The following is a 22,646-nucleotide window of genomic DNA, read 5'->3' as shown; positions in this document are numbered from 1 at the left end:
GATAATACAGTTATCCCATTATTTCTCTCTTCTTAAATTCTTAATCTTAATATTTACGACATGTAGTGTAAGTATCTGCTATAAGTAATTTTTTTAGAATACATTTATTTCCTGGCTCTCACTTTGATTTTACCCAGATTAGAGAAATATGTTATTACTATTTTTTGCCATGAATCCTTTGTTTTTTTTGAAATATAGTTGATGTACAGAATTATATAAGTTACAGGTGTATAACAGAGTGATGTCACAATTTTTAAGTTTATACTTTATTTATAGTTATTGTAAATATGGGCTATATTCCCTGTGTTGTACAATATATCCTTGTAGCTTATTTTATACATAATAGTTTGTACCTCTTAATCCATTACCCCTATCTAGCCCCTCCTCCCACTAGTTTGTTCTCTATATCTGTGAGTCTGCTTCTTTTTGGTTATATTAACTAGTTTTTTGTATTTTGTAGATTCTGCATAGAAGTAACGGCATACAGTATTTGTCTTTCTCTGTCTGACTTATTTTATTGATACTTAGCATAATGCCCTCCAAGTCCACCCAGTTGTTGCAAATGGCAAAATTTCATTGTTTTTTATAGCTGAATAGTGGTCCATTGTATGGAATATATCTTTATCCATTCATCTGTTGATGGGTGCTTAGGTTGATTCCGTATCTTGGCAGTTGTAAATAATGCTGCTTTGAACACTGAGGTACATGTATCTTTCCAAATTTGTGTTTTTGTTTTTTTCGGATATATACTCAAGAGTGGAATTGCTGGGTCATATGGTAGTTCTATTATTAGGTTATTATTATTTTTAATTTTATACAATATAACTTGAGCAAGCATCTAAGATTTTGGATTTGCCATAAATAGGCTCAAAGTGCCATTAAATAACTGTATATAATAACAAAAAAAAGAAATACTTTCATATAGTTATTCATCTCTGATGAATTACCAGACAACAGTATGGAGTGGAGCCCCCAGTCAACTCATAATGTCATGTCAACTGAGCAATAAACAAATTTAAATTGTTTTAAGCTTGTGAGAATTTAGGGTTGCTTGGTTTTGTTTTGTTTGTTTTTCTGGGGGAGGCAGGAGTTGCTTTTTATTGACTTGGTCATGGGTTCTGCAGTAAGGCGCCTTTGGGTTTAAGAGCATTCTGCTGCTTCCTTTCTTCTTCCTGCAACTTCTGCTGCCTGAGCTGCCATGCTTGTAATCCAGCATCCATTTCCTGTGACAGCAGTACAACTCGTCTTGCAACTTTTTACCTTTGGCCTTTTCTTCGAAGCTGGCCTTTCATTGGAGGAGGCCATCCCCGTAAGACCAGTCTGGGAGCTCCGCAAGGAGCCTGTAGCCAGAGGGATTGGCAGCAAGGCCCTGCTGGACTCACCACCGACTGCTCACCCGACCTGTGACGCCACAGTGCAGCCTCCAGCCACTAGAGAGCAGTAAACGCAAAGCAGCCATGCTGAGGCACAGGAAGGGTTGCTTGGTTTTACAGCAAAATCAAGCTTTACCAGACTGATACAACAGGATTCCAAAGGAAAAATAGCACTTAACCTTACATTTAACATTTGTGATATACCAGTAAACAATTTTTTTTCATTTTTATAATTGTTGCTTCCTTGGCTGTTTTATTGGAACCCACTTAACGATTGTCAATCTATTTATACAGTTGAATAACCCTGCCATAAACCATACATAATTTTAAACATGAGAGCATGTCATGATTAAGGATTGGGATTAAAACATATTCAGGAATTTACAGCAATTCACACAGGACTAATGGAATATCGAGGACATGGCCACCTGAATGATATAAACTATACTTCTTTTTATACATTATTCTTTTTCTTTTTCAAAGATTTTTTTTTTTGGCCACGTGGCTTGTGGGATGTTAGTTCCCTGACCAGGGATGGAACCCAGGTCCCCTGCAGTGGAAGTGCAGAGTCCTAACCACTGGACCACCAGGGAGTTCCCTTTACTGTTTACATTATTCTTTTACACTTTTAAATTTTAAGTTCCATGAGGCCTATATCCCCTTTTTAAAGGAATTGACTAGGTAGTATTAACTGTATTGTAATTTCAGGGACAACAATTATTAGAATTTTTTAGTGAAATTATGATAACTGTAATTTCCAATAAATACATAGTAATTGTCTTTTTTCTTAACAAAAATCATGTAAAAAAACATTCACCAAATTTATACAGACTTTTATACAGTCACACACATTTGCCAAGGGGAATAAAAAACAGTTTAAAATTATTTGATTTAAAAGCTTCTTTGAGTTATTTCCATTGTGCCTAAATTTTCAGATGGAAATGCACAAATTAAATGACAGGATGTTTGGTTTGCTTAATATTAACTCTGAATGAATGTTTCTGAATGGTTCTGAGTAAATTATATTTTCCACGTAATGGCCTGATAATAAGTGAAGTGCTTTTTACCCCAGTCTTGCTAAATATATATGCTATTTTCCTTGTCTTAACACTATCACTGAATTACTGTTGTTCTTTTCTCTTTCTTCCTCTTTTTCTTTTATCTCCTTTCTTTCCTTCTTCCTCTCTTTTCTTTTTCATTCTTATTTTTTGTTGTCATTTCACTTGGCATATCTTCTTGCATAGCCTGTGGAATTAAAATTATCTCAGTGAACACAATGTGCTGACTTAGATATACACCATGCCTTTAAAAATGTTCTATTTGCAATAGGCTAGAAATAGAATAGAGGTTTCATGCAGATCAGAAACTGTGGTGAAAATCAATAGCTATCTGACTTTAGCAGGTGACTTCCTCTTTCAAAGAACTAATGAATGTTATCTGATGTACTGGAGCAGTCTGCTGCTCAATGAGGCTGAAGAACAGATGTGCAATATGTGTGTCTAGGGTAAAATTCAATGATGCAGCTGTGTATTTGGCTAAGGTTCATCTGAACATTCTTAGTCACTTTTGAATAGTCTTGAGTAGGATCCCTAACTGCTTTGGGGCAGTAGTAAAGGAACTTAAAAAAAAAAAAAAGATTTATGACACTGCTTACTTGGCTGTATCTTTAATTTTATAAATTTTATGCCATCAAATTCTTAGTGTTTTCCTGAAATTACCTTATGTCTAGAATATGCATCTATAAATCTATATCTATCTATATGTATCCAAGTATGTATGTATCTACCTAGCTCTGCAGTTGTAGTCTACATTATGATGAAAGTTTGATTCAAATAATACAGCAATGGAATGTGGGTACTATAGTACTTAGAAACAGTCTCTTGGTAATGGCCTGTAGGTGTTAGGCAATCAAACACTATAATCATGATTAGTTGCTAACCAACTAGCAAAGGGAGCCCCAGATGCATTTAAATACAAATTTCAGCTCAGCACAATACACAAATTGAAAGCTCTCTTCTTTTTTATTAGTATTTCTATTAAAATAACTTACTGTGCCTGTCTAAACACATTAAGAACCTTCAAGGGTACAAAAACAAGTTATAGTCCCATTAAATGGAACATTTGTGTATTTTAAGATCTTTATCTTGCTAAATGAACTCTGCTATTTGCCTGCCCTGATAAGGAAAGAAGGGTTATATGGAGAAGTAGATTGAAAAAATAAGGGAAAAAAATCTTAATTATTTACTTCTCCAGGCTCTGAAACCAAACAGAAGCATTTCCCTTCTCAAAGGAAGGATCATAGAATGGACCCATTTCAGACATAAAAATAACAGAATTTCTCTTCAGTCATCATCCAGCACCATATTGGACCCTTTAGGAATGTGAATATAGAGCTCTATATTATTATGGAAATCTCAAATTCTTGGTTTAGACAGGGGGAAAGAAAGAGACTTTCTCTCACATCACCAGAGTGATTATCCAGGTAAAGAGGATAAAAACTTTAAAACAGAGTCTTCTACAAAGATAGTGGAAACAAACTAAAATCCTGGGAGTTCTCGTTCATTGTGGACTGGATATGGTCAAGTTAATATTCCTGCCAGATTGCTCTTTGGATTATGGACTCTCTGACTAGCGCTCTTTGTTACCTCATGTACATGGTCTTCTGTTTCTCTGCCTGATATACTAAAATTTTACACAGGGCTTATCCCCTCCAGAATTCCTGTAACTCTGATACTAATTATTTGATTATAAGCCTTGACTAAACGTTCATCCTGATATTTGTTTTTTGTATCCTACCTTGAATTTAATACTGCCTTGAGCTTTCAATTCTGAGACTTTAAACATATTATAAAGTTCAAATGGAAGAGTTAAGAGAAAAGAATGGTTACATTTTAGGAATATTCCCTTAGTAAATAATGAGAAGTGTGCAAAAATTACTGATTTAAGATTTTTTAAAGGGTAAAATGGAAACAACCTATTTTTCATAATTAAATCCTTTCTGTAGGAAATTGGTTAAAAATGTTTTTATATATTCTGGGTATTATATCCACAAATAATGTTTTAATAAAATATACATATAGGCATGAATGTACCAAAGGGCCTTTGAAACACTGAAAAACCTTGCAGGACTAAGTGCTTCTTAGCCATTTGTCATGTGATAATCCAAATTTTATCTAAAAAATGTAAGTCTTATAATTTAATACTAATGCTTCTATAACATAGTACTGCAAGGCCAGACCTTTGCCCTCCTATAATACAATTTTACAAGTTACAAGAAGGGGATAAAACAAACATGAAATTTCTGTAAAATTTTTATTGGCAACCAGGTGAACACATGAGAATCAAATGAAAAAGAATTTTAGCTAGAATTCATTATTTTTTGTTAGCTTAGTTATAAGATGAGGGTTCATGTTGCCTTTCCCTGGAGAAACAGAGCATGGGTAGCAAGTATGTGGGAAAGGAAAGAGTAAGAAGAGGGGTGAAACATTTCTCCCTTAATGAGGTGGTGTTCTACAGAAAGAGTGCCTCCTACTTGTAAACAGGCTAATGATACTTATCAGTAGACTTCCTATCCAAGAAATGTCTGTCAGAGTCATGAAAGGCAAGGGAACACTGATGACTGATTTAGACTGAAAGAAACTGAAGATAAACTTGAAACATAAATATGAAATGGATCTTTTTGCTATTACAGACATTATTGGGACAGCTGTCAACATTTGAACAGAGTCTGAGGATTTGATTAATAATAAGTATTGTCTTATTTCGAAATTTAAAAAAAATTGTATTTTCAGCAATGCAAAACTGGTATTTCTCAATGGCTTTTTATAAATAAAATTGGAATTGCTGGTTTATGGAGACCAGAATAGTTGGTATGAAAATGGGAATGAGTCATATATGCATTTTTGCTGTCTACCCAAAGAATATAAAACTGCAGGGCACCCAACCTGAAACATATTCCCCAAAGAATAATGATTCTGCACATATTATTTAGAATTCCTCTATTAATCTAAAATGTGATTAGTGCTGCAGAAAAGGGAACATTTACAAGCTATACTGTAGCTACAGTTTCCTTCAGAAAGCAATGCTCTGCCTAGCTTTTGCTTACATGCTTTTAATCATTAGTAAAATCGTATTGGGTAAGATTTATAATTCACATGAGCTTACTTTGATTATTTAGCCATTTGTTTTTAATTTGTTAATGCAGAGGTTTGGTTTTCTTGTTCTGCCCCTGCTACAAGAAAATTAGAGTATTTTAAACAAAAAGAAACAAACCTGTGAGGTTCTAGAAAGCAGAAACTTGATCTGGGACCTAGGAGGAAAACCAGGAAGCTCTGTATGTCTACAGTTACTCTTTATTTGTGGTCTCAATTGTTTTTGTAAATAAATTTATATGGAATATCAATGTAAGCCAGGAGCATGCAAGGACCTTACACAGGAAGAAATGAGCTTCTCAGATTCAGTAAGACCTTATTTGTGCTGACATGTCATTTGTTGCTGTGTACTCCTTTTAGGAAATTTACACACCAACGGAAACTATTTGGGGATATATATGCTGCAACTAAGACCACCTTTTGGCCACCACACTTCCCTTAAAATTTGTATCCCTTCAGAGAAATGGAGAATATTATCTAAGTTACATTTGTGTGTGTTGTCTTTCCACCAGTATATGACTCATCAAAATAAGGAATATGTTCTCCAGCAGAAGGCTTAATAATTAGCATTGGCAGTACCTGAATACTGCTTTATCTCAACTTGAGCATAAGCTAAAGGATTTGTTGAAAAACTCTTTTAACTAGTGTCTGTCTCTTGGAATTCAAATCCTTCATTCACAATCTTATCAAAGAAACCAAGTAATTGATCTATAGCTTAGGAAGTAGCAAGGAGTCTATAATCTATTCATAATTCTCAGATATAATATTATGTGAAAACAGCACAAACAGAGACATAAAAATAAACAGTATCAAATTGTTCATGGATTCCTCCTAATAGGTTTGGTCCAAACTTAAGGAATTAAACATTTAAAAAAAATAAATTTAGTAACACTGTATAATAACGATTCTACCTGAAAGAGTATATATAATATAACTTGGGAAATTATGATATTCCATTTGTACCCAAGATCTTTATAAGATTCCTATGTATGTGCATATATTTATTATTTAAATATACGATATATTGTTATAATATTTAATATTGTACAACACATTTGGTTGAAAGAGAAGCACAAATACAAATACCTTATTTGTGATTACTTCTTATACTCCTTTCTTCTACGTATATTACTGTTCTTGAATCATTTAAAGTGATTAGTATTATGTTCTTAATAGTTAAAAATAAAGATCAAAGATGATATACCCTCAAAAATCATATGTATATGATTAGAAAGATAGATAAATGGATGGACGGATGGATGGATAGACAGATGGACAGACAATGTGGTCTCTGACATTTAGGAGTTAATCATTCTATCTTGTTCTGTATAGAAATGTGTGTGTTTTTATTAAATGGTGATGAAAAGAGGAATTTACAAGAAAGAAAATTAATAATAGTTAAGATATACTGTAAGGCTTTTCATATTATTTAACTCATTTAATCATGTTACTAGTTGTGTAGATATATTTTAGTAGCTGGAGAATGAAATTCAGAGATATTAGCTAATTTTACCAAGACATCCTTAATGTCATAGCTCTATGAATTGAATATTTGCATCTGTTTTGGTTTCCAAACTATATTATCACCACTTCACCATACATCCTAGTAGAGTAATCTCCTAGGTGAGTCTTGGAAGATGCTTTTTCACTCTTGCGTTTACATAAGCTCTTACCCTTTTCTTGGTCTTGCAAATGCTCTTTTACTCTTCCTTTATTATCATATTGGTTGTTTAATGTTGACTTTAATAAAGAAATCTTTGAATAAGGGTGAATAAATGAAAAGAACTTTTCCATTAGTATATGAGCTCATGTCCAGATTTTAACCAGGTGATCCTATAATACTTTTCAATTAACCAAGCAATATCTTTATTTATTTAAAACAGGGAAATGCATTGTAACAGTTTTTTTTTTAAATTGAGTATATTAGACAAAATAAAGGTACTATCAATCATCATACTTTCATATTATAATATGAAAGCTATACTGCCAGAATAAAGAAAGAGAATTTTAAATTTAATACATTAAACTTCATGAAAATCTCACTATAGCTTTTTAACTTCTATAATTACACTAGTGAGAATTTCTCAAGTACCTCACTTTATAAACCCACATTTGAGAACTTACCTACTGGACTAAAAAATCTAAGTTCCATTAAGACACAGGATCCCAGAAAATGATCAAGTGATAAGATTGTTTTCATCGGAGCTGACAACATACAGAGAGTAAAGCCTTCCAGTAAAGTTGGTAATAATTCAATATTTTTTATTAATCTCAGACAGAGGCCACGTGGCCAATCAGATGTCCAGTATAAAAGAATTTTATTATTTTTTTTGAGTCACATTTTTTATAATACATTCTAGAAAATGTTTGTGACCCCTGAAAAAATTCTTTTTTCCTACTCCACTGAAGTTGAAATTCTAGATAAGTCAACTTTCATTCCTACACTCTGCATACATTTCAGTTTTCGTCACGGTTTTGAAAAAGTTGACAAAACAAATTATTTAATCATTGTGCTATAATTTACCATAAAATATAAAACATCTAAAATGTACATTTTCTCAAAACAGGAAGCATAAGGATGAAAATGTTGACTGCAGCGTTTGTAAATATTTGATGCTGTTTCCTACAAATATCATAGTTATGGTCAGTGAAACTATTAGGTGTTCAGGTCAAATAAGACATAATTTAGCAAAGTGGGCTTAGGGCGTAGTAAAAGCGTTCAAGCACAATTCAAGCAAGTTTGTGGCAGATTATAAAACTTCTAGAAATACAGCTTTAATTCCCTAATCACATATTTCTTTCTTACTCTTCATTCTGATTTCTGCCAAAACAATTCTGGGGCTTTATTAATTCATGCTCCTTTCTCATCCCTTAATATAATTTGTTGCATTTGGTACTGCTGAACACTTTAAAAAATCTTCTGTATTAATCCCCATTATTTGACATCTTGTTTGCATATCTCCTTTCTGACTCCATTATATAAAAAGAAATACAGAAAAAAAGTGGATTTTCTAATTATATGTTGTTTCTTTATCTTTTAATTAATTTTTATTGGAGTATAGTTGCTTTACAATGTTGTGTTAGCTTCTACTGCACAGCAAAATGAATCAGCCATACATATATGTATATCCCCTCCCTTATGGATTTCCCTCCCATTTAGGGTAACAGTGCATTAAGTAGTGTTCCCTGTTCTATACATTATGTTCCCCTCAGTTGTTTCAAGCAAGTGAAAAGCCCCTGTATTGAAGTGTTGAAGTGTGTTGCTTTATTTTCTTTGTATCCTCTGTGGTGTCTGAAGATACTTTGTTCATCTCTCTCTAAACCGGGGCCTATATTTGAATGCTCACTCCCAGCCCTACCTCCAGAATGGCTGCGCAGAAGACTGACCTCAGAAGTCTTCACTGGGACATTGCTCCTCTGTGAGGTCTCTTTTGTGCTCTGGGAGTGAGAAATCAGCTTTCATCCAGAGATGTAATCTCATCAGAAATGCTGTTTGGAACTCTTTCTTCTTTCCTCCTTTTTAGCCTTAGTGTTGACAACCTGTATTTTCCTAATATGTACAACTTTGTTCTTAAAAATACCTCAGAATCACAAACCTACCTCACTTAGAGACTAAAGTTCATCATTTCCACTACTTTTCAAAATTAATTATTATTGGCGTATAGTTGCTTTACAATGTTGTGTTAGTTTCTACTGTACAGCAAAGTGAATTAGCTATACGTATACATATATCCCCTCTTTTTTGGATTTCCTTCCCATTTAGGTCACCACAGAGCATTGAGTAGAGTTCCCTATGCTATACAGTATGTTCTCATTAGTTATGTATTTTATACATGGTATCAATAGTGTATATATGTCAATCCCAACCTCCCAGTTCCTCCCACCACCCCCCTTCCCCCTTGGTATCCACGCATTCTTCTCTTCGCCCGTGTCTCTACTTCTGATTTGCAAATAAGAACAGCTATACCATTTTTCTAGATTCCACATATATGCGTTAATATACGATAACTGTTTTTCTCTTTCTGACTTACTTCACTTTGTATGACAGTCTCTAGGTCCATCCATGTCTCTACAAATGACCCAATTTCATTCCTTTTTATGGCTGAGTAATATTCCACCATATATATGTACCACATCTTCTTTATCCATTCCTCTGTTGATGGACATTTAGATTGATTCTGTGTCCCGGCTATTGTAAATAGTGCTGCAATGAACATTGAGGTGCACGTGTCTTTTTGAATTATGGTTTTCTCTGGGTATATGCCCAGTAGTGGCAATTGATACAGCCACTTTGGAGAACAGTATGGAGGTTCCTTTGAAAACTAAAAATAGAACTACCATATGACCCAGCAACCCCATCATTTCCACTATTATCTGTCATCTGCTTAAAAATCTTTCTTGATGCTGACTACCACCACTTCTTGGATACTTTTTGGGTGTCCTCTCATTTCCTAGCCAGACAGTCCAGCATCACTCTCCACAGGCCTCACTTGATGGTGGCTGGTAATTTGGCAAGAATGTATCCAAGGCTTATTATTCTATTTGTCCCCCCTGTGTAACTGCTGGATTGGGTTGACTCAGGCTGCAAATGGAAGATGTTCATATTACCTGTTGCTTCCTTCAATTTAAACTAATTTAATCAGTTTTGAATGTCTCTGCATTTCAAAGATTCTGATTTAAGTTAAAAAAAAAAAGAAAAAATCAATTGGCTTTTCTTTAGGTTCTGATGAATAATAATGTTTTACTAATAAACCAAACAGCTGTTCACTTTAGAACTGTAATATTTCTTCAAAATACAGGCACAAAACTATATAATTGATATTGAGACTATATATTATGCATTTATGCCATAGGCTGAATTCTTTGGAATGCTCATAAATGAAGAAGTAAACCACTATTAATTATTTGCCTCTGTTGTACTGGGATCAAATATTTGCCAAATGTTTGCTGAAGTAAAGTAAAACCTAGCACGTGTGACATCTGTTCTGTAGTTTTTCTTTGTCATCAATAATGAAGGGCTTGTCTGGATTTAAAAAACAAACAACAAAAAAAAACCCGTTTGCTATATTTTATTTGGATATGGATTTGCATTTTTAGCTAAAATACAGATACATTTTGCTCTTGTATATTAATTGTACATATTCTATTTTTTTTTATAAAAAGATGTCGGTCCAAGATGCAGGCCACAAGCTCAGTAATGTCTCAATTTTAACCCATTATACCCTTAGCAGAAGCAACACTGTGACTGTCATTGTGCTCCATGGAATACTCTGCTTTAGATTGTATTTTTCTCTCAACATTCCATCTTTGTAAGAACTTATACACCTTTTTTATTGATACCTCATGAAGTAACATTTTGTTGGAATATAATTATAGCCACAGAAACAATATATAGGTGAACCTTCCAGTTCTCTTTAAATAGAACATTTCATTTTGGGGGTTAATCTATGGCTATCAGAGAATTATTCAATTAAGTTTTGAGAAAGATAAACATGTAGATAAGAGAAAATCAAATATATATCATTATCTGTCTTAAGAATTGAAAAGAGCTACTTGTGTGAAACAGCTTTTAAGATTTATAAGTCTTAACCATTTCTACATCTTCAAGTTTTTATTTTGTAACAGTTTACATCATTATATTGTGATATAATAATACTACACTTAATTATATTTTCTTTAAAATATTTTTTGAAAGGTGTTTGCTTACTAAACAGATGTTTATTGAACATTTGCCAGGGCCCCTTTTATACTTGGAGCACATGGTGTGAAAAATACCAGAAAATATCTCCTAGCTATATAGATACAGATAGATATAGATATATGATTTATTTTGAGAGATAGGTATAAAAAAAGACCAAAATGTTAAATTTAGGTGGAATCTAAATTACAAAGGAAATAAATAAGGAGTTGAGATACAGACTCATGAGAGAAAAATCTACTTCCAATGTAATGCTTCCAAAGTTCATTGAGAAAATGTGTTAATTATGCTGGTACTAATGGAGAGGAGGAGATAGTCACACGTAAAGCAGGGGAGAGAAAATTGTACTAGGGAGTAGGAATTGCATTTACTGGATCTGTGAATCTGGAATAAAATTACTCTGCTGTGGGGAGAACAGAAGGATGTGGCATAAGATGAGTTTGAATAAACAGGTATAAACTAATGTCATGGCTTGTAGGACATGATAAACATTTTGGACTATGTTCTTTTAGGTTAAGTCATATGAAATTGCTAATATCTGATCATTTTTACAACAGAAGCAGTAATTTCATATGGTTCAACTTCTTATTAGAACAAGAAGGCATTGGGAATTCCCAGTACAGTAGAGTTATAGATTTTGAGAAGTTGACTTTTATATTGGATGGAAATGTTATTAGACAGGGCAAGAAGTAAATGGAAAAGCAAAACATTCAGGAAGCTGCCACAGTCATCTTTGTTTATGAAAAGCAATAGTGAACTATATTAAGGTGAGCTAGAAGGAAATGTGTTGAATATATACTAAGCACCTACTGTGCTTCAAAAACTATGATGGACTTTAGGAAAACAAAGATGTGTAAATGATTTCACTGACATTCATAACACATTGTAGGTCAGTTGTTTTAAACCAAAATGTGTATCACACTACCCTGTGGTAATTAAAAAAATACAGGTATACTGGCTAATTCTCAAATCCACTGACTCAGTTTCTGAAGATAGGCCCATGGGAATGTGGTGTGTGTGTGTGTGTGTGTGTGGGTATGTGGGGTGTGTGTGTGTGTTTCAAATCATCTAGCTCATTCTGATGTGCAGCTCAGGTTAAAAGCCTGGAATACTTAGATATATGGTTAAATGGATAATTACAATACAGTGTGACAAATGTTATGACATAAGGAAGTATAGAACTAAGGAAACTCGTAAACAAATTACCTAATTGAATAAATCATAATTTACTGAGTGGTTTTTCTAATCATTTAGCTGTATACAACTTTCCAAAAGTACATTTATCTTGAAAGTCTGAAACAGTCTTTATGAAAATAAACAGTAGCAAATCAACTGTATTTGTTTAACCTTTCTGCCTTTTAACTCATTTATGTTAGAATTTAGGCAATGCCAAAATGTTTTATTTCAATGAGATCATGACATGAAAATGTATGATATGCTTTGATCATTTATATGTGACACACAATTTGCAAAGAATTTAAACACTTGTTCTTCTCAACGCTGATATAAGGCAGGATTGAGAAATTAATATTGTACCGATTTAGCAAATGATTCTTTGATTTGTACTTTCCAGACAGGGGAAAGATAACTGTTTTTGTTTTTTTTTTCTTTTAGACTTAGCATACACTTTTCAGTAAAAATAAGTATGATTCTGATGTATGTCTTATATTAATTGTTACACTATTGTTCTTATTCACTTAACTATAAAAAACAGCATTTTAATATTCCATGGTGGCCTTACTTGTGGAATGATGTCCCAAAGTGGCTTGTTCTGACTCACAACAGTCAACTGTGCATATCTCTTCCCAGCTCCATGATAAATGATATCACATTTGTATTGGGAGATAATTCTTCATTGGTCTCTTATTTTCTGCACATCTTGTGAAGAGTGGTTGACTACCTTTGTTATGACCCATCTTTTCAAGGAGGTTTGTATAGTAAACAAATGCGAAGGATGGCCTTTTTCCTCTGAGCAAAAGACAGATGTTTGATGCCCAGTACAATACAGATACTATTTCTCTCTGGGAAAAGGCTGTTTGCCAGTTGCCCATTATGAATGATTCAGGCTCTAAACTCAGGGTTCCTCTTCTGCAACACACATGCAGGTGTTACTTACACTTCTTTGTCTCACCTGTGGGATTTTAGATTTGGGGGATGGCACAAGTTTTGATATTCTGGCAACTGCTACTGCTATGAGTAATAAGCTATCCTTTGTTTCTGACTCAAGGGTCTTGTATCTTCTGCTAGTATCCATGAAACTGTGCAAGCTAACCTATTTGCTTGCAAATCGGGTAAAAATTTCATACCCTTCACAGTCCTTGAAGTTTAGTAGCTTGAAATAGTTCCAAGTGAGAATATTCACACTGCAAAAATCTTCAAACATTACAAACTAGTGTTTTGTTGTTGTTTAATTTTGCTTTTCAAGAGTCAAGTGTTAAAATTTTGTCAAACCCCACTGCTTGATTATTTACTATGCTACACATGGTTAACAGTACTGTCTGCCATGTTTCCTGACCAGCACACTGCTACCTTCCAAACCATGATATTAGAAATACCGTGAGCGACTGATGCATCCCAACATCACTTAATGTGTTACATTGTGTTACTTAATGTGTTACAGCTTTTGGATTTAGGTAGACCTGATTGTCAATCTGGTTTGTGCCCTTTAGAAGCTACCTGGATATGGCATTTTAGTAAAGCATTCTCATTGCAGTTTGCCCTATTCAGAGGATTATCCCAGGTTCATAAATTAGTTTTGAAGATTTATTCCAGTTATATTTAGTGTACTGTATGAAAGTGTCTCATGCCTTAAAATGTGCTCTCTAAATTGGCCTTTTTACTTCATTTTCTGTGACTGTTGCTGTTCACGGTGATCACAGAGACTAGTGGTGATGGAAGGATGGAGTGTGCTCAGGTCTTAAAGACCGTGCTGTCAGGGTGCACATTTGCTAAGCACATTGTTCCTTTCCCCAATAGAGAAGATTCTCTAATTGAGAATTAGAGATGAAAAGGGAAACAGACTCTTAAGAATGATCAAAACTTTGAGGAAGCAAATCACGAGCATGAAAATGAAGATACAACAAGGCCTCATAATTCAGCAAAGTATACTTTTGGCTTTGGCTTTGTCCTAAGATTCTGGAAAACAGAAGGGCCAAATGTCTCTTAATATCCTGAAACTTGTGTTCAATCATCAATAAGGTGATAACAGAAGTTACCATGGTATTTAAAATGAAATATCTGTACTAAGAACAAGGGTTCCATTCAGATTTATTCTTAATATCTTAATATTTACCTTTAAGTACGTAGTTTTGAGTTTCAAAATATCTGAGAAAAAGTAATGTGAAATTGTATTTTTAGTATACATGTAAACTTACCATTTGAGTAATACATGCAAATTTATTATTGCAAGAGTAAAATGCAACAATGAGTAATAATGATCATGAAACCTGGGTTATTTCAAGAAACTTTTTAAGATGTTAAATTGAGAACTGCTGTTCTGCAAAATACGCTGTTAAGAGAATAAAAAGACAAAGCACAGACTAGGAGAAAATATTTGCAGAACACTTAGCTGATAAAAACTGGTATCCTAAATACACAAAGACCTCTTACAAATCAATAATAAGGAAACAAACAATTCAATTTAAAAATGGGCAAAAAATCTGAGTAATTGCCTTATCAGTGAAGATATACAGGTTGTAAATAAGTATATGAACATCATTGTCATCAGAGAATTGCAAATTAAAACAATGAGATGCCACCACAAACTTATTAGAACAGTTAAAACCCGAAACATTGACAACACCAAATGCTGGTGAGGATGTGAAGCAAAGGGAGCTCTCATTCATTTCTGGTAGGAATGTAAAGTGCTGCAGCCACTTTGGAAAATTTGACAGTCATCAGTTTCTTACAAAACTATACACACTCTCCTTATTTTCTAGCAATCATGCTCCTTGTTATCTACCCAGATCAGTTGAAAACTCTCTTCACATGAAATCCTGCAAAGAAATATTTATAGCAGAGTTATTCATAATTACTAAAACTTGGAAGCAACCGAGATGCCCTAAGTAACTATGATATATCCATACAATGGAATATTATTTGGCAATAAAAAACAATGATCTATCTAACCATGAGCAACTGTGGACCAACCTTAAATGCATATTGCTAAGTGACAGAAGCTAGTCCGAAAAGGCTACATACTGTATGAGTTCAACCATATGACATGACATTCTGCAAAAGGCAAAACTATGGAAACAGTAAAAAGATCAGTGTTTGCCAAGAAGTTAGGGTAGGATTGTCAGTGGGGGAGGGGGAGGGGTGAACAAGCAGAGCACAGCATTTTTATGGCAGTGAAACTATTCTGTAAGATTCTATAATGGTGGACACATACATTTGTCAAAAATACTCAGAATGTACAACACAAAAAGAGACCCTTAATGGACTTTTGTTAATAGTTTATTAATACTGGATCATCAGTTATAAAAAATGAACCACACTAATACAAAATGTTAATGTAGGGCAGACCAGAAAGGATTGAGTGTGTGTATGGAATATCTCTGTACTTTCTGTTCTTTTTATGATAAACCCCAATCTGTTCTGAAGAATAGTCTATTAATTTTAAAAAACCTCATTGAAGAAACTTAGTGCAAAGTAATAAAATATTTCATCATTTTCCAGTGCTGACATAGACAGGCTGCTTCTTTTAAATTTTTCATTGTCATGTTATTCAGAAGTGAACTAAATACACAGCTTTATAGTTTGAAATGGAGCTAACTTTTACTCATTTTAGTTAATTCTAAAATGAATGATATGTTTTCCACAAATCACCCCCATTTAATGGGTTTAGCTTGTTTAATTCAATGTATCTGGTTAATGTGTTCTCATCTACAAAGGCTGGGATCTGTTCTTTTGTGTAGAGTACCAGAGATTCCTTAAATGTCTTAGCTAATTAGTTATGAAACAAATGAAATCTATGAGTTCAGAAAAAATCATGTTCCTTATTATACATAATGAGAATAAAATATTTGAACAGTAAATTTACTTATTTGAAAATGCATGGTGTTTTTGGTGTGTTGTTATCTCCAAATATTTTCATATTCATGTCAATCACTTGATATTTGAAATTACAGGCTTATATAGTATTGAAAAGAATTCTGTTTTTTAAAAATCTTGTTAATAGTAATTTTTACACAATTAATTATATCAACCTTTATGAAATTCATTAGGAATTTTAATGACTAAAGTAGCAGACATCTCTCTATTTTTGTCATATATATACATGGCTTAACTATGTTAATTGGAATGGTTGGTATTTTTCATACTTTCTTGAAATAGGAAACTATTGTTACTCATTTACATGTTTTCAATAACAATAAATTCATGTTATACAGATTATATAGATACTTTATATAGAGTTATATAGATACTTTAAAGCTAAGTAAGAAGCCAAGATAGCAAATGAAGAATTATCTTTTGTTTGTGGGAAAAAAATGTAGAATGCCCCACCTATTATTTTAGAAAGCAGAAATTTGAAAAATAAGGTTGTTAGGAGACCTGAGAGAAAAATGCTTTTCTGTTCCCATATTTTCATGAGAGAATGACATTCAATATAGGTGACTACTTATGCTTTACGTTTTAAAAAGGGATTTGAGAAGTATGTAATGTTTCATTGACACAAAAATGGATAGCATGTATTCGGATTTTAAGGAATAATACCCCCAAGTTAAGAAACAGAATATAATCAGTACGTCTGACACTATTTGTTCCTGACTGAAGTACACCTGAAGTCCTCAGGTGTAAGCACTTTTCTGAGTTTCGAGCATATCACTTTTAATTTTTTGTTTCATGAGATGTCTATGTCTCACTATCAAATATTTTCTAATGTTTCTGCAATATCATTATACTGCATGTCAGTATACTCTATTTTGTACACTGTGACTTGCTTTCATACAACATGATGTGTGTTTCATTCATGTTAATGCACTTAACCTATTTTGATTGCTATATAAAATACCTATAAGTATACTGTTATACAGTACATGCATTCAGTGTATCATTATCATTTGGGTTCCTTTCAGTTGTTACTTTTGCTTTTACTAGCATTATTCCTATGCATATTCTTGAGCACATTTCCTAGAATAGGTGTGCTAGTGTTTTTCTAAAATACATAGTTAGCAGTGTGATTTCTGATGTTCTGTTTTCTGTTTCTCACTTCCGCTCCAAGGAGTATCAAACAATTCTTCTTGATCCATGTCTTCGCACACTCTGAATATGGTCTAAGTTTCTCCATTTGTTTCATGGACAGTGAAGCCCATTGTGGGGTTTTTTTTCTGTGTGTGTATAGTTTGTTTATTTTTACTACTGAGTAGTACTCCATTTTTTTTTTTTAAAAAAATATTTATTTGAGTTTAATTGCTTTACAATGGTGTCTTAGTTTCTGCTTTATAACAAAGTGAATAAGCTCTACATATACATATATTCCCTATCTCCTTCCTCTTGCATCTCCCTCTCACCCTTCCTATCCTACACCTCTAGGTGGTCACACAGCACCTAGCTGACCTCCCTATGCTATGCAGCTGCTTCCCACTAGCTATCTATTTTACATTAGGTACTGTATATATGACCATGCCACTCTCTCACTTCGTCCCAACTTCCCTTTCCCCTTCCCCGTGTCCTCAAATCCATTCTCTACGTCTACATCTTTATTCCTATCCTGCCCCTAGGCTCTTCAGAAGCTTTTTTTTTTTTAGATTCCATTTATATATGTGTTAGCATATGGTATTTATTTTTCTCTCTCTGACTTACTTCACTCCGTATGACAGACTCTAGGTCCATCCACCTCACTATAAATGACTCAATTTTGTTTCTTTTTATGGCTGAATAATATTCCATTGTATATATATGCCACATCTTTATCCATTCATCTGTCGATGGACACTTAGGTTGCTTCCATGTCCTATCTACTGTAAATATAGCTGCAATGAACGTTGTGGTACATGACTCTTTTTGAATTATGGTTTTCTCAGGGTATATGCCCAGTAGTGGGATTGCTGGGTCGTATGGTAGTTCTATTTTTAGTTTTTTAAGGAACCTCCATATTGTTCTCCATAGTGGCTGTATCAACTTACATTCCCACCAACAGTGCAAGAGGATTCCCTTTTCTCCACACCCTCTCCAGCATTTATTGTTTGTAGATTTTTTGATGATGGCCATTCTGACTGGTATGAGATGATACCTCATTGTAGTTTTGATTTGCATTTCTCTAATGATTAGTGATGTTGAGTAGTCTTTCATGTGTTTGTTGGCAATCTGTATGTCTTCTTTGCAGAAATGTCTATTTAGGTCTTCTGCCCATTTTTGGATTGGGTTGTTTGTTGTTTGGATGTTGAGCTGCACGACCTGCTTGTAACTATTGGAGATTAATCCTTTGTCACTTGCTTCATTTGCAAATATTTTCTCCCATTCTGAGGGTTGTCTTTTCATCTTGTTTATGGTTTCCTTTGCTGTGTAAAAGCTTTTAAGTTTCATTAGGTCCCATTTGTTTACTTTTGTTTTTATTTCCATTTTTCTAGGAGGTGGGTCAGAAAGGATCTTGCTGTGATTTATGTCATAGAGTGTTCTGCCTATGTTTTCCTCTAAGAGTTTTATAGTGTTTGGCCTTACATTTAGGTCTTTAATCCATTTTGAGTTTATTTTTGTATATGGTGTTAGGGAGTGTTCTAATTTCATTCTTTTACATGTAGCTGTTCAGTTTTCCCAGCACCAGTTATTGAAGAGGCTGTCTTTTCTCCATTGTATATTCTTACCTCCTTTATCAAAAATAAGGTGACCATAGGTGCGTGGGTTTATCCTTAGGCTTTCTATCCTGTTCCATTGAACTACATTTCTGCTTTTCTGACAGTACCATACTGTCTTGATTACTGTAGCTTTGTACTGTTGTCTGAAGTCTGGTAGCCTGATTCCTCCAGCTGCGTTTTTCTTTCACAAGATTGCTTTGGCTATTCGAAGTCTTTTGTGTTTCCAAACAAATTGTGAAATTTTTTGTTCTACTTCTATGAAAAATGCCATTGGTAGTTTGATAGGGATTGCATTGAATCTGTAGATTGCTTTGGGTAGTATAGTCATTTTCACAATGTTGATTCTTCCAATCCAAGAATATGGTCTATCTCTCCATCTGTTTGTATCATCTTTAATTTCTTCCATCAGTGTATTATAGTTTTCAGCATACAGGTCTTTTTTCTACTTAGGTAGGTTTATTCCTAGGAATGTTATTCTTTTTATTGCAGTGGTAAATGGGAGTGTTTCCTTAATTTCTCTTTCAGATTTTTCATCATTAGTGTATAGGAATGCAAGAGATTTCTGTGCATTAATTTGGTATCCTTCTATTTTACCAAATTTACTAATTAGCTCTAGTAGTTTTCTGGTAGCATCATTAGAATTCTGTATGTATAATATCATGTCAACTGCAAACAGTGACAGCTTTACTTCTTCTTTTCTCTTCTGGATTCCTTTCATTTCTTTTTCTTCTCTGATTGCTGTGGCTAAAAATTCCAAAACAATGTTGAATAAGAGTGGTGAGAGTGGGCAACCTTGTCTTGTTCCTGATCTTAGTTGAAACGGGTTCAGTTTTTCAACATTGAAAACAATGTTGGCTGTGAGTTTGTCATATATGGCCTTTATTGTGTTGAGGTAAGTTCCCTCTACACCTACTTTCTGGAGGGTTTTTTGTCATAAATGGGTGTTGAATTGTGTTGAAAGCTTTTTCTGCATCTATTGAGATGATCATATGGGTTTTTTGGGTTTTTTTTTTTGTGGTACGCAGGCCTCTCACTGTTGTGGCCTCTCCCGTTGCAGAGCACAGGCTTCAGACACGCAGGCTCAGCGGCCACGGCTCACAGGCCCAGCCGCTCCGTGCCATGTGGGATCCTCCTGGACCGGGGCATGAACCCGTGTCCCCTGCAACGGCAAGTGGACTCTCAACCACTGCGCCATCAGGGAAGCCCGATCACATGGTTTTTATCCTTCAATTTGTTATTATGGTATATCACATTGATTGATTTGTGTATATTAAGGAATCCTTGCATTCTTGGGAAGACCTCACTTAATCATGGTATATGACCCTTTTAATGTGCTGTTGGATTCTGTTTGCTAGTATTTTGTTGAGGATTTTTGCATCTATGTTCATCAGTGATATTGGCCTGTAGTTTTCTTTTTTTGTGACATCTTTGTCTGGTTTTGCTATCAGGATGATGGTGGCCTTGTAGAATGAATTTGGGAGTTTTCCTCCCTCTGCTATATTTTGGAAGATTTTGAGGATAGATGTTAGCTCTTCTCTAAATGTTTGATAGAATTCGCCTGTGAAGCCATCTGTTCTTGGGCTTTTGTTTGTTGGAAGATTTTTAATCACAGTTTCAATTTCAGTGCTTGTGATTGCTCTGTTTATATTTTCTATTTCTTCCTGGATCAGTCTTGGAAGGTTGTGCTTTTCTAAGAATTTGTCCATTTCTTCCAGCTTGTCCTTATTATTGGCATATAGTGCCATATAAGCTCTCATGATCCTTTGTATTTCTGCAGTGTCAGTTTTTACTTCTCCTTTTTCATTTCTAATTATATTGATTTGAGTCTTCCTCCTTGTTTCCTTGATGAGTCTGGCTAAGGGTTTATCAATTTTGTTTATCTTTCAAAGAACCTGCTTTTAGTTTTATTGATCTTTGCTACTGTTTCCTTCATTTCTTTTTCATTTATTTCTGACCTGATCTTTATGATTTCTTTTTTTCTGCTAAGTTAGGGAGTTTTTATGCTCTTCTTTCTCTAATTGCTTTTGGTGTAAGGTTACGTTGTTTATTTGAGATGTTTCTTGTTTCTTGAGGTAGGGTTGTATTGCTATAAACTTCCCTCTTAGAACTGCTTTTGCTGCATCCCATAGAATTTGGGTTGTCGTGTTTTCATTGTCATTTGTTTCTAGGTATTTTTTGATTTCATCTTTGATTTCTTCAGTGATGTCTTGATGATTAAGTAGTGTATTGTTTTGCCCCCATGTGTTTGTATTTTTTACAGATTTTTTTCCTGTTATTGATAATCAGTCTCATAGCATTGTGGTCGGAAAAGATACTGGGTACGATTTCAATATTCTTAAATTTACCAAGGCTTGATTTGTGGCCCAAGATATAGTCTATCCTGGGGAATGTTCCATGAGTACTTGAGAAGAAAGTGTATTCTGTTGTTTTTGGATGGAAATTCCTATAAATATCAATTAAGTCCATCTGGTTTAATTTATCATTTAAAGCTTGTGTTTCCTTATTTATTTTCATTTTGGATGATCTGTCCATTGGTGAAAGTGGGGTGTTAAAGTCCCCTACTATGATTGTGTTACTGTCGATTTCTTTTTTATGGCTGTAAGCATTTGCCTTATATATTGAGGTGCTCCTATGTTGGATGCATAAATATTTACTATTGTTATATCTTCTTCCTGGATTGATCCCTTGATCATTATGTAGTGTCTTTCTTTGTCTCTTGTAATAGTCTTTATTTTAAAGTCTATTTTGTCTGATATGAGTATTGCTCCTCCAGCTTTCTTTTGTGTTCCATTTGCATGGAATATCTTTTTCATCCCTTCACTTGCTGCCTGTATGTATCCCTAAGTCTGAAGTGGGTCTGTTGTAGACTGCATATATATGGGTCTTGTTTTTCTATCCATTCAGGCAGCCTGTGTCTTTTAGTTGGAGCATTTAATCCAATAACATTTAAGGAAATTATCGATATGTATATTCCTATTACCATTTTCTTAATAGTTTTGGGTTTGTTTTTGTAGGCCTTTTTCTTCTCTTTTGTTTCCTGCCTAGAGAAGTTCCTTTAGCATTTGTTGTAAATCTGGTTTGTTGGTGCTGAATTCTCTTAGCTTTTGCTTGTCTGTAAAGGTTTTAGTTTCTCCATCGAATCTGAATGAGATCCTTGCTGGGTAGAGCAATCTTCAGTGTAGGTTTTTCCCTTTCATCACTTTAAATATGTCCCGCCACTCCCTCTGGCTTGAAGAGTTTCTGCTGGAAGGTCAGCTGTTAACCTTATGGGTATTCCCTTGTATGTTATTTGTTTCTTTTCCTTTGCTGCTTTTAATAATTTTTCTTTGTATTTAATTTTTGATAGTTTGATTAATATGTTTTGGTGTTTTTCTCCTTGGGTTTATCCTGGATGGGACTCTCTGCACTTCCTGGACTTGATTTACTATTTCCTTTCCCATATTCAGGAAGTTTTCAACTATAATCTCTTCAAATATTTTCTCAGTCCCTTTCTTTTTCTCTTCTTCTTCTGGGACCCCTATAATTCGAATGTTGGTGCATTTAATTTTATCCCAGAAGTCTCAGAGACTGTTCTCAATTCTTTTCATTCTTTTTTCTTTACTCTGCTCTGCGGTAGTTATTTCCACTT

At 34.1% G+C, this 22,646-nt stretch overlaps 1 pseudogene; it reads right to left on the bottom strand.

Annotated features, from left to right (window-relative positions):
• Window positions 1–1,088: 1,088 nt before the first annotated feature.
• LOC101289493 (39S ribosomal protein L52, mitochondrial-like) lies at window positions 1,089–1,459 on the bottom strand (annotated as a pseudogene).
• Between the last annotated feature and the right edge of the window lie 21,187 nt (window positions 1,460–22,646).

This window comes from Orcinus orca, chromosome 1 (genome assembly GCF_937001465.1).
Source record: "Orcinus orca chromosome 1, mOrcOrc1.1, whole genome shotgun sequence".
In the NCBI taxonomy this organism is placed as follows: domain Eukaryota; kingdom Metazoa; phylum Chordata; class Mammalia; order Artiodactyla; family Delphinidae; genus Orcinus; species Orcinus orca.
This window is presented reverse-complemented; position numbering and strand designations above follow the sequence as displayed.